The sequence below is a fragment of the Castor canadensis genome, chromosome 2 (genome assembly GCF_047511655.1).
Source record: "Castor canadensis chromosome 2, mCasCan1.hap1v2, whole genome shotgun sequence".
Lineage (NCBI taxonomy): Eukaryota > Metazoa > Chordata > Mammalia > Rodentia > Castoridae > Castor > Castor canadensis.
In genome coordinates, this window is record NC_133387.1 from 116,023,393 (window position 1) to 116,040,299 (window position 16,907).

The 16,907-nt window shown below is 37.1% G+C and overlaps 1 pseudogene; it reads left to right on the forward strand.

Annotated features, from left to right (window-relative positions):
• Positions 1-16,360, forward strand: part of LOC109702656 (N-lysine methyltransferase KMT5A pseudogene) — a 56,976-nt pseudogene extending 40,616 nt beyond the window's left edge.
• The last annotated feature ends 547 nt before the right edge of the window (positions 16,361-16,907 follow it).

The following is a 16,907-nucleotide window of genomic DNA, read 5'->3' on the forward strand; positions in this document are numbered from 1 at the left end:
TAATACTTAAACAAACCCTCTCACTCATCCATAGCATAACCATAGACTTAACACTAGAGCTAACAGTACCATTAACACTTAACCATATCCCTAAACTGAAATGTAACCCTGACCTTACTCTAACAATAAAATTAACCCTATCCCTAAATCTAAAGCTAACCTCATTGTATCCCTAACTCTGGCTCTAGTTTTCATGCAAGCAGTGGCCCTAGCACTTGCCAGAGTCCTAACCCTACACGTCTCTCTGATTCTAACCATAGCCCTAGCCATAACACAAATCCTAATCACTACATTAGCACTAAACTCCATCCTAACCCTAATCCTAACCCTTACCTAATACTAGCCACAGCTCTAGCACTCACATTAAGCTTAACACTAGCCCTAATCATAACCATAACTAGAATTCCAAATTTAAACCTTATCTTAGCCCTAAGTCAAACACAAACCTCATAACCAAACATATCAATCTAGCTCAACACCTTACAGAACAGAAGAACTACCCATAGCAGTGAACAAGCTATAAACAAAACAGTAGCCATATCCTTAACTGTAAGTATAACCCAGGCCTTACCTATACCCTAAACCTAAACTTTACCCTAATCCTACCTCTAGCCAAACACAAATCATACACTGAACAACAACTATAACCCAAACCCTAAAAATAACATTTAAGGAAATCAAAGCCTAAACCTCTCTTAACACTAACTGTAAACCAAATCCTAACCCTAACTAAAACCCTAGACTAGACTTAGATATAACCCCAAAACTAGACCTTACCAAACAGTAGCCCTGGAATCCTACACCTAACCCTAGGATAAATCTAAACCTAAACCATAACCTATTCCCAGCACCAAACCTATCCCAAACCCTAAATCCTAACCCTAGCCCTAACTGTCAACCTTACATTACCCTAACACTAAACCAAACCTAAATCTAACAAAAAAAAATCTTAACCCTAATCCTAAAACCATAACACTCACACAAACCCTACCAGTTAAACAAGCTGTCACTCTAACTCTAGGTTAACCCAAACCCTAACCCTAACCTTAGTCCTAACTCTATCCCTACACCTACATGTGAAAGCATCCAGGGGTAGCTGATGGCTATTCTAAAAAAACTTTATTTATAAATGTAGTTGACAGACAGATCTGGCTCATGTGCCAGATTTGGCTCACTGCAAATCACCAGATTCAGACTATAGCTTTCTGATTCTTGCTCAGAATGGCTCAGAGATGTTCTGAGGTATGAGGGATTGTCACCCTCTATTTTTAAGTGGTTCCATTACTAGAGAAACTCTGCTGTCACCATCTGGGTGTTGGAAGTCACTTCTACCAACAGGAAGCCCTTTCCTGACTTCCTAACTTCTTGAGAGTTGTCTCCTAGAAAAAGCTAAAGAGCAAATGAAATATCCCAGAACTTTCTGGATCAAAAGAAGGGGTCCATTACCAACTGTGCCACACCCTGTCTGTATGGTCTTGGACAAGTTGCTCACTGGTTCCAAAGGTGTATTTCCTTGTCATTCAAGCGGTTACTCAGACTCCTCTGCTTACTGTTCAGAAGGTCTGTGATGATGAAGAAAGACTATTTTAAAAGGATTGGTAATTCATGGAGCACCCTAGAAGTCCAAGCTGCTATGACTCATTTTGGTTTCTCTATACTGAGTGCCCACTGTGTCCCAGGGTGCTCACACATTATGTCCCTCATTCCATTTAATCCCCACAGAAATCCTCATTGATAGAAGTCTTACAGATTGTTTTTAAGTTGGCTATCAGGAAACCCATGAAGAATCACACATCTCATGCATGACCTGGTTATTGACTTGGAAGTGTGTGTTGGATGGATGTTAGGGCATGAGTGGACAGGACAGCTGTTACATGCTTCATTGACATAGAGCACTATATCACCAAAGTGAATGTGACCATAAATTGAAAACAGTGATATGCAGAGAGGAATTGTATGAAACACAGACTCAACTCCCAGAATGGAACATTGTGCAAGTTGGTGAACCTTCTAAGTTTGTTTTAGAATGGAATTTACAAGGCTTTGCCTAGATCACAATAGAGCACTATGAGAAAAAAATGAATGGACTCAAATTGAAAATGTTGATACAGGACAGAAGTCCTGTGAAACACAGATTCAATTCCCATAATGAAATATTCTGCAGGTCCCTGATACTTCTAACTCTGTTGCTTGTAGAATGGCACTTACATACTTCTTTGCCATAGAACGTAATAGAGCAATATGAGCCACTAAATGTGGCTGCAACTGAAAACAGCAATATGAGGGACAAAGGTCTTTGGAACCCAGACTCAATTCAATGTGGAACCTTGTGCAGGAGAGTGAACCTTCTAAGTTTGTTGCTTCTTTGCCTTAGAGCACAGTACAGCATTATGTGAACAATGAATGTGGACTCAATTCATAGATATCCTCTGGAAAAAAAACTCAGTTATCAAAGTGGAACATTGTGCTGAATGGTGAACATAATACCTATGTTGGTTTTAGTATGGTAGTTACATCTTCTTTGCCATATGGCATAATAGAGCATTAGGAGAAAAAATCGATGTGGCTTCCAATAGAAAATGGTAAACAGGACAGCAATCCTCTGAAACACAGACTCAGTTACCATAGTTTAGTATTTTGCAGGACTATGATCCTTCTAACTATGTTGGTTTTTATAATGGCATTTACTTGTTTCTTTGCCATAGAACATTATAGAGCAATATCAGATAAATGAATGTGGCTTCATTTGAAAGCAGTGATAGATGGTTGGAAAGGGAATGAAACCTAAACACAATTACCACAGTGGAATGTTGTGCCAATGGTTATCCTTCTAAGTATGTTTTAGAAATGCAGTTGCAAGGTTCTTTGCCATACAGAATAATAGAGTACAATAGAGCATAATGAGACAAAATGAATGCTGTTCCAAACTTAAAACAGTGATTGACATGATTCCAATGAAACTCTGACTCAATTACCAGAGTGGAACATTGTGCAAATCTTGATAATTTTAAGTAAGTTGGTTTTAGCGTGAGAGTTACATGCTTTTCTGCCATAGCATAAAATCGAGCATTACAAGCCTAATGTGGCTTCAAATTGAAGCAGTGATATTTTGAGAGAAATCGTATTAAATGCAGACTCAACTCACAGAGTGCAAATTGTGCAGGATGGTGAACATTTTGTCTAAGTTTCAGAATGGTAGTTATGTTTCATAGACATAGAGCTCAATAGAGCATTAACTCCAAAATGAATGTAGCTATAAGTTGAAGGTGGTGATATGTGGAGAGAAATCATATCAAACACAGACTCAATTCCCAGATAGGAACATTGTGAAGGTTGGTGAAACTTGTAACTAAATTTGTTTTAGAATGGAATTTTCATGCTTCTTTGCCTTTGAGTACAATAGAGAATTATCAGAAAAAAACGAATGTGGACTCCAATAAAAAATATGGTACAGGCATAGAAATCCTATGAAATACAAACTCAAATACCAAATGGGAACATTATGCTTTACAGAGAACCTAAAGCTATGTTGCTTTTAGTATGGCAATTATATGCTTCTTTGCCATAGAGCATAATAGAAGATTAGAGCCAAAATAAATGTTGGCTTCCAGTGGAAAACAGTGATTCAGGACAGAAATCCTAGGAAACACAAACTCAATTGCCACAGTGAAATGTTGTTCAGGATCATGATCTTTCTATCCACATTGGTTTTAGGATGACATTACATGCTTCTTTGCCACAGGACACAGTAGAGCAATATGAGAAAAAATGAATATGGCCTCAGTTGAAAATGGTGTGAGAGGTTCAGAAAGCATATGAAACAAAGGCTCAGTTTCCACAGTGAAACATTGTTCAGGATGGTGAACATTCTAGCTAAGCTGTTTTTCGAAGTGTAGTTAAAAGTTCTATTCAATACAGCAAGATAGAGTATAGTTGAGCATTAACAGCCAAAATGAATGTGTTGCCAATTTGAAAACAGTGAGAGAGGGACAGTAATCCTATGAAACATGGCCTCAATTACCAGAGTGGAACATTGTGCAAAATTGTGATACTTCTAAATAACATGTTTTTAAAAGGATAATAACATGCTTCTGTGATATAGAGTGTAACAGAGTATTATGAGCCAAAATAAATGTGAGTTCAAATTTAAAATGGTTATAAATGGAGAAACCTCATATGAAACACAGGCTCAACCCCTAGATTGAAAAATTGTATATCACCCTATACCAAGATTAACTCAAAATGGATCAAGGATCTTAATGTCAGTCCCCAAACTCTTAAGTTGATACAAGAAAGAGTAGGAACTACTCTGGAGTTAGTAGGTATAGGTAAGAACTTTCTCAATGAAACCCCAGCAGCACAGCAACTAAGAGATAGCATAGATAAATGGGACCTCATAAAACTAAAAAGCTTCTGTTCATCAAAAGAAATGGTCTCTAAACTGAGGAGAACACCCACAGAGTGGGAGACAATATTTGCCAACTATACATCAGACAAAGGACTGATAACCAGAATATACAGGGAACTTAGAAAACTAAATTCTCCCAAAACTAATGAACCAATAAAGAAATGGGCACGTGAACTAAACAGAACTTTCTCAAAAGAAGAAATTCAAATGGCCAGAAAACACATGAAAAAATGCTCACCATCTCTAGCAATAAAGGAAATGCAAATTAAAACCACGCTAAGATTCCACCTCACCCCTGTTAGAATAGCCATCATCAGCAACACCACCAACAACAGGTGTTGGCAAGGATGCGGGGAAAAAGGAACCCTCTTACATTGTTGGTGGGAATGTAGACTAGTACAACCACTCTGGAAAAAAATTTGGAGGCTACTTAAAATGCTGGACATCGATCTACCATTTGATCCAGCAATACCACTCTTGGGGATATACCCAAAAGACTGTTACTCCAGAGGCACCTGCACATCCATGTTTATTGCGGCACTATTCACAATAGCCAAGTTATGGAAACAGCCAAGATGCCCCAAAACTGATGAATGGATTAAGAAAATGTGGTATCTATACACAATGGAATTTTATGCAGCCATGAAGAAGAACGAAATGTTATCATTCACTGGTAAATGGATGGAATTGGAGAACATCATTCTGAGTGAGGTTAGCCTGGCCCAAAAGACCAAAAATCGTATGTTCTCCCTCATATGTGGACATTAGATCAAGGGCAAACACAACAAGGGGATTGGACTATGAGCACATGATAAAAGCGAGAGCACACAAGGAAGGGGTGAGGATAGGTAAGACACCTAAAAAACTAGCTAGCATTTGTTTCCCTTAACGCAGAGAAACTAAAGCGGATACCTTAAAGCAACTGAGGCCAATAGGAAAAGGGGAACAGGTACTACAGAAAAGGTTAGATCAAAAAGAATTAACCTAGAAGGTAACACCCACGCACAGGAAATCAATGTGAGTCAACTCCCTGTATAGCTATCCTTATCTCAACCAGCAAAAACCCTTGTTCCTTCCTATTATTGCTTATACTCTCTCTACAACAAAATTAGAAATAAGGGCAAAATTTTCTGCTGGGTATTGAGGGGGTGGGGGGGAAGGGAGGGGGCGGAGTGGGTGGTAAGGGAAGGGGTGGGGGCAGGGGGGAGAAATGACCCAAGCCTTGTATGCACATATGAATAATAAAAGAAAAAAGAAAAAAAAGAAAAATTGTGCAAAATGGTGAATATTTTAAGTTAATTTTAGAATGGCAGTTCCATGCTTCATTGCCATAAAGCTTAATAGAGAATCATGACCCAAAATGAATGTGAGTATTAATCATAAACCATGATGTAGAGAGAAATCTTACAAAACACACACTCAACTCCCAGAAAGGAATATTGTGCATGTTAGTGATCCTAGGTTTTAGAATGCTCATTCCAGGTTTCTTTGCTATAGTACATAATAAAGTATTATGAGCCAAAATCAATCTGGTATCAAATTGAGAAACATATTAAATGGAGAGAAATCCTATGAAACACAGACTCAATTTCCAGAGGGGAACACTGTAGGATGGTGAACATTCTAACTAATGTTACAGAACACCAAACAACCCCAGATTTATCATAATCAAAACTAGGTACTCAGGAGGCAGAGATAAGGAGGATCAAAGTTCAAAGCCAGGTCAGGCAAATAGTTCCTGAGACCCTATCTCAAAAAACACTATCACAAAAGTGTCTTGGTGGAATGGCTCAAGGTGTAGGCCCTGAGTTCAAACTCCAGTACTCCAAAGAAAATCTCAATATACAAAACAAAGAAAAATTCTTTTTGGCTCTTGGTGCTGTATAATGCTCTATGAATAAAGCATGTAACTTTCATTCTAAAGTCAACTTAATTAAAAGGTTCAGCTCCATGCACAATGTTACACTCTGTGAATCAAGTCTGTGTTTTAATTTTCAATTAATTTTTCATATCCCGCATGGTCTTCTTAATGTCATTTGTCTGTTTGTTTGAATTCTCTTTGTGCTATTTTAGTTGTTTATTCATGTCTTCTTTTAGTTCAAACACTAGCTTATGTATTTTTGGAATTCAATATTTGATATTTCCTCCTCTTTGCTGTTTTTAGGCCCTTAGTGGTGGAGCTATGGCCTTTCTGCTTTGAGATTTACATATCTGGGTTGTTTTTGGTTCATGTTTCTAGTCCCTATGTCCCTGTAATTGGGGTTTTATGGGAGATTGTACAGAACTGGGTGGTGTTTGAGCTCTGGTATGTTTTCCTGTCTTGAGATGGTGGGGGATAATGGCTCAAAATTAATCCCTTCAGCTTCTTATTTCAGGATGTTGTATTCTACCCCAGAAACCACACATGACAATGAGGCTTAGCTACTAAAACACTGTTATTGAACTGCAGCCTTGAAGTTACAGGTTTTCTGTTGGAGTAAAGATGAATCTTCATGGTCCTAGAAGGTTAATGGTCATAAGATTTGTGATGGGAGAGAGGCAGAAGGAAATGTCTAGGGAGTGATATGTGGTAAAAAGTTTATGTAGTAAGAGGGGATGATGGCTGAGCTAATATAAGACATTAATTGAAAGGCAGAGTAGGTTGCATAGAAGAGATCAGGTAGATAATAAAATAGGGAAGAATAATGGATAAAACTGAATGGACAGACAAACAAACATAACCTCCACAAAACAGAAAATAGAAAATCTGCATACCTTTACTTTATCTATTGGAATTATTGGTAGTGATGGAGGATTGTGAGAAGTCAGACAAAGAGGAAAGAGATTGATAGGTAAGGAGTTGTTCTGGTGGTTGACAAACAGAAAGTATAAGTTGGGGAGGGCAGTAGAAAGGGGAGAAGAAGAGATGGTTTAGGGTTGCAAACTGAAACCTGATTTACAGGGATCTCAAAAATGGCTGCCATGAGAGAGGTGGGAGGGATGAAGTTCAAAAGAAGGAATTGGGGAGCAGCTAAGAGAAAAGAATGAGAACTGGGACTATATGAAATTAATAATCTTCTTCACAGCAAAAGAAATGGTTTCTAAATTGAAGCGGCCACCCATAGAATGGGAGAAAATCTTTGCTAGACCAGGGACTGATAACCAGAATATACAAGGAGCTCAAAAACCAAACTTCCCAAAACTCAATGACCCAATAAAGAAATGGGAAACTGAACTGAACAGAACTTTTTCAAAAGAAGAAGTCCAAATGGCTAAGAAACACATGAGAAAATATTTACCATCCCTGGCCATAAAAGAAATGTAAATCAAAACCACACTATGATCCCACCTTACTCCTGTTAGAATAGCTACCATCAAGAACATCAACATCAACAAATGTTGGTGAGGATGAAAGGAAAAAGGAAACATCATAGAATTGACAGATGAGCTGTATGCCAGGCACTGGGTTTGGCCCTGAGTAGCAAAGTAGTACATTAGTACATAATAAAAAGAATTTCCTGCTCTTACATGAAGACTATATTGCAATGAAGAAGAAAGACAATAAATAACTGCGTATGTTAAAGAAAAAAAAAGAAAAAGGAAACCTCATACACTGCTGGTGGAAATATAAGCTAGTACAACCACTATGGAAAACAGTATGGAGGTTCCTTAAAAAACTAAAAATAGATATGCCCAACAATCCAGGAATGCCATTCCTAGGGATGTACCTGAATGAATGTGAGTCAGGTCACAAAAAAGGCACATGCACACCCACGTTTATTGCAGCACTATTCACAATAACTAAGCTATGGAAACAGCCAAGTTGCCCCTTACTGACGAATGGATTAAATGTGTTATTTATACAGAATGGAATTTTACTCAGCCACAAACAATAATGAACTTTTGTCATTCACAGAAAAAATGGATGGAACTGGAGAACATCATCTTAAATGAAGTTAGTCAGGCTCAGAATGCCAAAAGACATATGTTCTCCCTCATTATAAACCTAATACAAGTGCAGCAATATTATGGTACGTGGGTCACATTAACGCGAGTCCACACACTAGAGGGATCGGACAAGGAAAAGAAACCAAAAATTTAAAGGTGTTGATGTGCTCATGGTACAGGAATGAATACAGAAGTCTTAAACTTGCTAAAGCCACCATGGGAAGTGAACTAGGAAGGAGTGAAGGGGACTGGAAGAGATGAACCACTTGGAATTCTAATACATATATACATGGAAACAACACAAGGAAACTCCCTGTGTACCTATCGTCAATTTAAACTAGCAAAAACATCATGTTTCTCTTTTTATCTTTTATGCTTTTTCATCTACAAAATAGGAGAACGAGAAGGTGAACCAGGTTTTGCAGGGGTTGGGAGGTGGGAGAGTTTTCACCAGTGAGAAGGGGAAGGTGGCAGGGGAAGGGGTAGGAGGATGAATATGGTGCACATACTGTATACACAAATATGTAAATGCAAAACTGATACCTGTTTAAACTCTTCCAAGAATTGAAGGAGAATGGTGGACAGGTTGAATTCAATTATGATATATTAGATACATTGTAAGAACTTTTGTAAATGGTACAATGTACCTCCAACCCAGCACAACTATAAAAAGGAAAAAAGAAAAAAACACCCTGTTAAGTCAGCTTAATAAGAATTTCTCCACCTTGATGTCTCCTCTCAGTAACTTGCTACCAACATTCTCCTACATCTCTGCTCCTTGACTATAAATCCCCAGTTGTCCTTGCTATATTCACAGTTGAGTAAAATCTGTCTCTCCATATTGCCATAATCTTTACACCTATTGCAATAATCCTAAAGTTTTCCTTACCATTTAAAAAATTATATCATAAAACATAACATCTGTGAAAGTGAGAATATACGGATATGTATTGAAAAGCTGCTGAAAATGTACAGTGGAAATTAAGAGATAAAGTAATATAATGGAAGGGTTTGAACAGGCTAAAGAATACTCATGGATGTGATACATTGAGACACCCCCTTTGAACATCAACTTAGATATTAATGATGAAAGTCAGGACTGTAAAATAGGCAGTTTGTGGAGGTGAGTGCTTGTGGGAGGAGGGAGGGTGAACAAAGATTAAGGTGAGGGAATATAATTAATGGACTTCACACACTTACATGAAATTCAACAAAGTCCAGGGGGAGAGATGGTGCAAATGATATAAGACTATTTAGAATTGTCACAATGCTTCCCCCATGTACAAAAAATATATCCTAATAAAAATATAATGAAAAAAGAGCCAAGGGAATGCATCCAATTGAAATTGATTATAGATGCAGAGAAATCCATTGAAACACAGACTCAATTCTCAGAGTGGAACTTTGTGCAGTATGATGAAATTTCTAAGTAAATTGGTTTTAGAATGTCAGTTACATGCTTCTTTGCCAAATAGCAATCATAGTAGAGCATTATGAAGTGAAATGAATGTGGCTTCAAATTGATAATATTGAGAGAGGAACAGAAATCTTATGAAGCAGACACTCAATTCCCTGAGGGGAACATTGTGTAATAAGGTAAATTTTTTAACTAAATTGATATTGAAAGGGCATTAAAATGTTTCATTGCCAAAGAACTTAATAGGAAGTAATAGTGTTACAACCCAAAGAGAATGTGGCTTCAATTTGAAAATGGTGATAGAAGAACTGACAGTCCATGATACACAGAATCAATTCACAGAAAGGAACATTGTGTAGGACATAAGCCATCTCACTAAGTTGGTTTTAGAATGGCAGTTATATTCTTCTTTACCATAGACAATAATATAGCATGTGCAAAAATTATTGTGCTTTCAATTTGAAAATGGTGATAGAGAGAAATCCAATGAAGAAACAGACTCAATTACCAAGTGGAAGATTGTACTGGATCATTACCCTTCTAACTAAGTTGGTTTTACATGGTCAATTAAATGCTTCTTGTCCTTAAAGCATTATGAACCAAAATGAATGTAGTTTCAAATTGAAAACCTTGATAGATGGAGAGAAATCCTGTGAAACAAAGACTGATTTCCCATACTCAAATTGGACAAGACAGTGAAATTTGTGACATTGAATCAATTTCCACACAGGAACACTGTGCAGGATGATGAAACTTCAAGCTACATTGAATTTAGACTATTAGTTATATGTTGCTTTGCCACAGAACCTAATAGAGCACAAATGAGCATATGAGCCAAAACTAACATGGCTCAACCCTCTTTGATATTGAGCATAACCATTATGCACCAAAATAAATCTGGTTTCAAACTGAAAAACATTAGATGGCTAGAAATCCAAAGAAATACAGATACAATTCCCAAAGAGGAACATTTTGCAAGACTGTTAACTTTATAACTAAGTTGGTTTTAGAATGGTAGTTATATGCGTCTTTGACCTGCACCATAATGTAACATTATTGGCCAAAATGAATGTGGATTCAAATTGAAATGGTGATAGAGTGATAGAAATCCTAAGAAAAAGAGAATCAATTCCCAGAGTGGAATTGGTTGCAGAATGGTAAACATTTTAGTTAAGGTAGTGTTAAATAGTAATTATATCCTTATTGCTATAGAACATAATAAAGCAAGATAAACCAAAATGAATGTGACTTCAAGTTAAAACCAGTAACTGAGGGATAGAAATCCTAAGAAAAACTGACTCAATACCCAGAGTGGAAATTCTGCAGGACAGTGAACATTCTACCTAAATTTGTTTTTGAAAGGCAATTACATGCTTCTTTCCCATAGGGCAAATAATACATTATGAAACAATATCAGTGTGATTTCATAGTTAAAACAGTGATGGGTGGGGAGAAATCCTATGAAACACCGATTTAATTCCCAGAGGGGTACATTTTGCAGGATGGTAAATATTCTAAATTGGATTTAGAATGGGAGTAACATGGTTCTCTTAAATAGAACATAATAGAGAACTATGAATAAAAATGAATGTGACTTCAAACTGAAAGCTGTGATAGAAGGGCAGAAATCCCATGAGTCACAGACTCAATTCCTAGAGTGGAACACTGTGCAAAAAGATGAACATTTTAACTAAGATGATTTTAGAATGACAGCTCCTGGCTTTATTCATGTATCATAATGCAGCATTAAGAGACAAAAGAATGTGGTATAAATTTGCTAATGGTGATCGATGGAGAGACATCCTATGATATACAGACTTAATTTCAAAAGTGGAAACATGTCCAGGATGCTGAAACTTTTAAGTAAGTTAGATTTACACTGGCAGTTGCATAATTCTTTGCCATTCAGAATAATAGAACATTATGAGCCAAAATGAAAGTGGCTTCAAATTAAAAATCGTAAAGAGGGACAGAAATCCCATGATACACGGACTAAATTCTGAGAGGGGAAAAATCTGCAGGATGATGGGTATTCTAAGTTGGCTTTAGAATGTCAGTTACAAGATTCTTTTCCATGTTACATCATAAGCCAAATGAAACTGCCTTCAAATTGAAAATGGTGAGAACAAGACAGAAATACTCTGTAACAAAGGGTAAATTCCCAGAGTTCAATGCTCTGCAGAACACTGAAACTTGTAACTATATTGGTTTTAAAAAGGCAGTTGCATATTTCTTTGTCATTAAGCAAAATAGAGCAGCATCAGCCAAAATAATTTTATTTTTAATTTTTCCCATCCATTTTATTTTATTATAGGATATTAAACAGTCAAAGTATCCCTATTTGCAGACAACATAATTCTATACCTCAAAGACCAAAAAACTCCAAGCCACCATAAACAGCTTCAGCAATGTAGCAGGATACAAAATCAACACCAACAATAAACAAATTGAGAAAGAATATATTAAAACAATTCCATTTACAGTAGCCTCAAAAAAATCAAATACCTAGGAAAAAATAAAGAATATGAATGACCTCTACAAGGATAACTACAAACTTCTAAAGAGAGAAATTGAGGAAGACTACAGAAGGTGGAGAGATCTCCCATGATCATGGATTATTAGAAAAGTAAAAATGGCTATACTACCAAAAGCAATCTACATGTTCAATGCAATTCCCATGAAAATCCCAATAACAATCATCACAGAAATTGAAAAACCTACCCTAAAGTTCATTTGGAAACACAAGAGATGGTGAATAGCCAAGGCAATACTCAGGAAAAAGCACAATGCTGCAGGTATCCAATACCTGACTTCAAACTACTTTACAGAGCCAAAGCATGGTACTGGCACAAAAATAAATGTGAAAGACCAGTGGAACAGAATAGAGGACCCGGAAATGAATCCACACAGCTATGCCCACCTTATTTTTGACAAAGGCACCAAAAACATGATAGAGAAGAGACAGCTCTTAAAAAAATGTTTCTGGGAAAAGTGGTTATCTGCCTGCAGAAAACTGAAATTTGATCCATGTTTGTCACCCTATACTACTATTAACTCAAAATAGATCAAGAACCTTAATATCAGAACAAAACCGAAGCTAGTATAGAGAAGAGCAGGGAACACTCTGGAAGCAATAGGTATAGGCAAAGAATTCCTCAGTAGAACTCCAGAAGCACAGCAACTAACAGGAAGGATACACAAATGGGACTACATAAAATTAAAAAGCTTCTGACAGCAAAAGAAATGGTCTCTAAACTGAAAAGACCACCCACAGAGTCGGAGAAAAAATTTGCTAGCTATATATCAGACAAAGGACTGATAAACAGGGAGCTCAAAAAACTAAACTCTGCCCAAATGAATGAACCTTTTAAGAAGTGGGCAACTGAACTGAACAGAACTTCTTGTGAGGAAGAAATTCAAATGGCAAAAAAACATATGAAAAATGCTCACCATTCCTACCAGCAGTGGATGATGGTTCCATTTTCCCTGCATCCTTGCCAACATGTGTGCTGATATTATTCTTGATGATAGCCATTCAAACATTGTGAGGTGGAACATTAGTGTGGTTTTGATTTGCATTTCCTTTATGGCCAGGGATGGTGAGCATTTTTCATGTGTTTTTTTTGCTATTTGGATTTTTCCTCACAAAAATTTCTGTTCAGTTGCCCACTTCTTGAAAGTTTCATTCTTTGAAGGGAGTTTAGTTTTTTGAGCTCCCTGTTTAGTCTGGTAATCAGTCCTTTGTCTGACGTATAGCTAGCAAATTTTTTTCTCCTGCTCTGTGGGTGGTCTCTTCAATTAAGAGACCATATCTTTTGTTGTGCAGAAGCTTTTTAATTTGATGTTGTCCCATCTGTGCATCCTTTCTCTTAGTTGCTAGGCTGCTGGAGTTCTGAGAAAGTCCTTCACTGTTTCCAGGGTATTCCCTGCTCTTTTTTGTAATAACTGCAAGATTTTGGGTCTGATATTAAGGTCTTTAATTCACTTTGAGTTGATACTAGTACTGGGTGACTGGCATGGACCTTGTTTCAGTTTTCTGTAGGCAGATAGCCACTTTTCCCAGTACCATTTTTTGAGCAGACTGTCTTTTCTCTATTGTATGTTTTTGGCCCCTTTGTAAAAATAAAGTAGTCGTAGCTGTGTGGATTCTTATCTGGGTCTTCTATTCTGTTCCAATGGTCTTCATATCTGTTTTTGTGCCAGTACCATGCTGTTTTTATTTCTATGGCTTTATAGTATAGCTTGAAGTCATGTACTTGATACCTCAAGCGTTGCTTTTTTTGCACAGTACCTTGGCTATTTGAGGTATTTTGTTTATCCAAATGTACTTTATATTAGATTTTTCAATCTCTGTGATGAATGTCATTGACATTTTGATGGGTATTGTTTTAAACATGTAGGTTACTTTTGGTAATATAACTAATTTACTATGTTGATTCTACCAATCCACAAGCATGGGAGATATTTCTATTTTCTGTAGTCTTCCTCAATTTCTTTCTTCAGTGGTTTGTAGTTCTCCTTAAAGAGGTCATTTACATCCTTTATTAAGTTTATTCCTGGGTGTTTAAATTTTAAGGCTATTGTGAATGGAATTGTTTTCCTGTATTCTTTCTCAATTTATTCCTTGTTGGTGTATACAAAGACTTCTGATTTTTGTAAGTTGATGTTTCCTGCTACTGTGCTGAAGCTGTTTTTGGTGTCTAGAAGTTTTTGGGTGGAGTTTTTTTGGGTCTTTATGTACAGGATCATGTCATCTACAAATACAGATACTTTGACTGTTTCTTTACCTATTTGTGTTCCTTTTATTTCTTCTTCTCACTTTATTGCTCTGGCTAGGAATTCTAAGACTAGGTATAATAGGAGTAGGGAAAGTTGGCACACTTGTCTTGTTCCTAAGTTTAGGAGGAATTGCTTCAGGTTTTCCCCATTAAGTATGATGTTGGGTATAGGTTTGTATATATAGTCATTATAATGTTAAGGCACATTCCTTCTATTCCCAGTTTTCTTGAGCTTTTGTCATGAAGTGGCACTGAATTTTATCAGAGGCTTTTTCTGCATCTATTGAGATGATCATGTGGTTTTTGTCTTTGCTTTTATTAATTACCTTTATTGATTTATTTTGAGCCATTCCTGCATTTATTGATTTATGTTGAACCATTCCTGCATCTCTAGGCTGAAGCATATTTGGTTGTGGTGAATGAGCTTTCGGAGATGTTGTTGGATTCAGTTTTCTATTATTTTATTGAGTATTTTTACATCATTTTTCATTAAAAAGATTGGCCTGTAGTTTTCCTTTTTGGATTTGTCCTTGTCTGGTTTTGGGAGGAGTGTATTATTGGCTTCATGCAATGAGTTGGGCATTGTTCCTTTTCTATTTCATGGAAAAGTTTAAGGAGTGTTGGCTTTAGTTCTTCTTTGAAGGTCTAGTAGATTTCAGCTGGGAATCCATCAGGTCCTGGACTTTTGTGTTAACACATATTTCATTATGTGTTATAGACCTGTTTAGGTGATTAATATCTTCATGATTCAGTTTTGGATAGTCATAAATATCTAGAAATTTGTCCATTTCTTCAAGATTTTCCAATTTATTGGAATATAGGTTCTCAAAGTAGTCTCTGATTAGTCCTTGGATTTCTGTGGTGTTTTTTGTTATCTCTCTTTTTGCTTCTGAATTTGTTAATTTGGGTCTTTCCTCTTCTCATTCTAGTCAGATTTGCCTGGGGCTTGTAAAATCTTGTTTATTTTTTCAAAGAACCAGCTTTTTGTTTTGTTGATTTTTTTCTATGTCTTTTTTTGGTCTCTATTTCATTAATTTTGTCCCTTACTTTTATTATTTCTCTTCTTCTGCTTGTTTTGAGTTTTGCTTGCTCTTGGTTTTCTAGGATTTTGAGATGCAGCTTTGAGTCATTTATTTTAGATCTTTCTGTCCTTGTAATTAAGTTAAGTGCCAGGGGAAAACATTATCTAGGATCTACAGGAAATGAGAAGAGAAAAGGAATGCCAGGAATGCGATACAAAGCACCCTGAAGTCTGAGGAACAGAAGATCAAAGATGCCAGGAGAGGGCCCCTGGCACATTTTCCAAACCAAAAATCTGAACAGCAGAACCTCCAAAAACTCTACCTTCATCATGTGATTGTATCAATGCAGTAATTGCCAAGCAAGCCTTGAAAAAAACCCTCAATAGCAAACAGGCCCCTAGGGGAAAAAAAACTCAAGGAAAAACGTAACAGAATCACAAACTCATAGATTTCTACCCAGTCTGAAGGAGCTCCAGGAAGAGCAAAGTTGAGCTGCAGTCTGAAGAACAGAATATGTAGGTGAGTTGATTAAAAACAGGAAGGAAGAAGGCATGAAGATTGACCTCACTGGTGGAAAAGGCAGGTGTGTGATTGCCACTAAGCAGTTCTCCTGTGGTGACATTGTGGTGGACTACCACAAGGACTTCTTCAAGATCACTGATGCCAAGAAGCAAGAGGCTCTGTACACACAGGACCCCTCCTTGGGCTGCTACATATATTATTTTCAGTGTCTTAGCAAAACCTAGTGCATGGATGCCACTCACAAGACAAACCACCTGTGGAGGCTGATCAATCACTGCAAGTGTAGGAACTGCCAAATCAAACTGCAACACATCGTTGGAGTGCCTCATCTAATCCTCATCACCTCCAGTGGCATTGCTGCTGGGGATGAGCTTCTGTACAACTATGATGACTGAAGCAAGGGCTCATTGGAAGGCTCCCTGTGGCTGAAACATTAACAGTGGCTAGCAGCCTCCCACCACCTCCTTGAAAAGATAAAGTGCCCTCAAAGGGAATGATTTGTTTGCACACTCCCTCATAGCAAATTACTGAAAATGTTTTTATGACCATTATTAAGATGCATTTTCACTGTAGTATTTAAGTATCTATTGCAGGTTTCCAAAGTAGACTTGAACAAATAGCTTTATACTACCAAAACTTTTATATTCTAGTTGTTTTTGTACCTTCTTTGCATACAAGTTAAAGGTTCAAGCATCCAATGCATGCAGTCCAAGACTCAGGACAGGTTTTAGAAGAAGGGCCAACCATGAAGTAAGAGATGAGATGAGTCTGTGCCAAGACTGTCCACACCAATGTCCAAGGTTAGACATCTGTAAGGGCATTGGCTCCACACA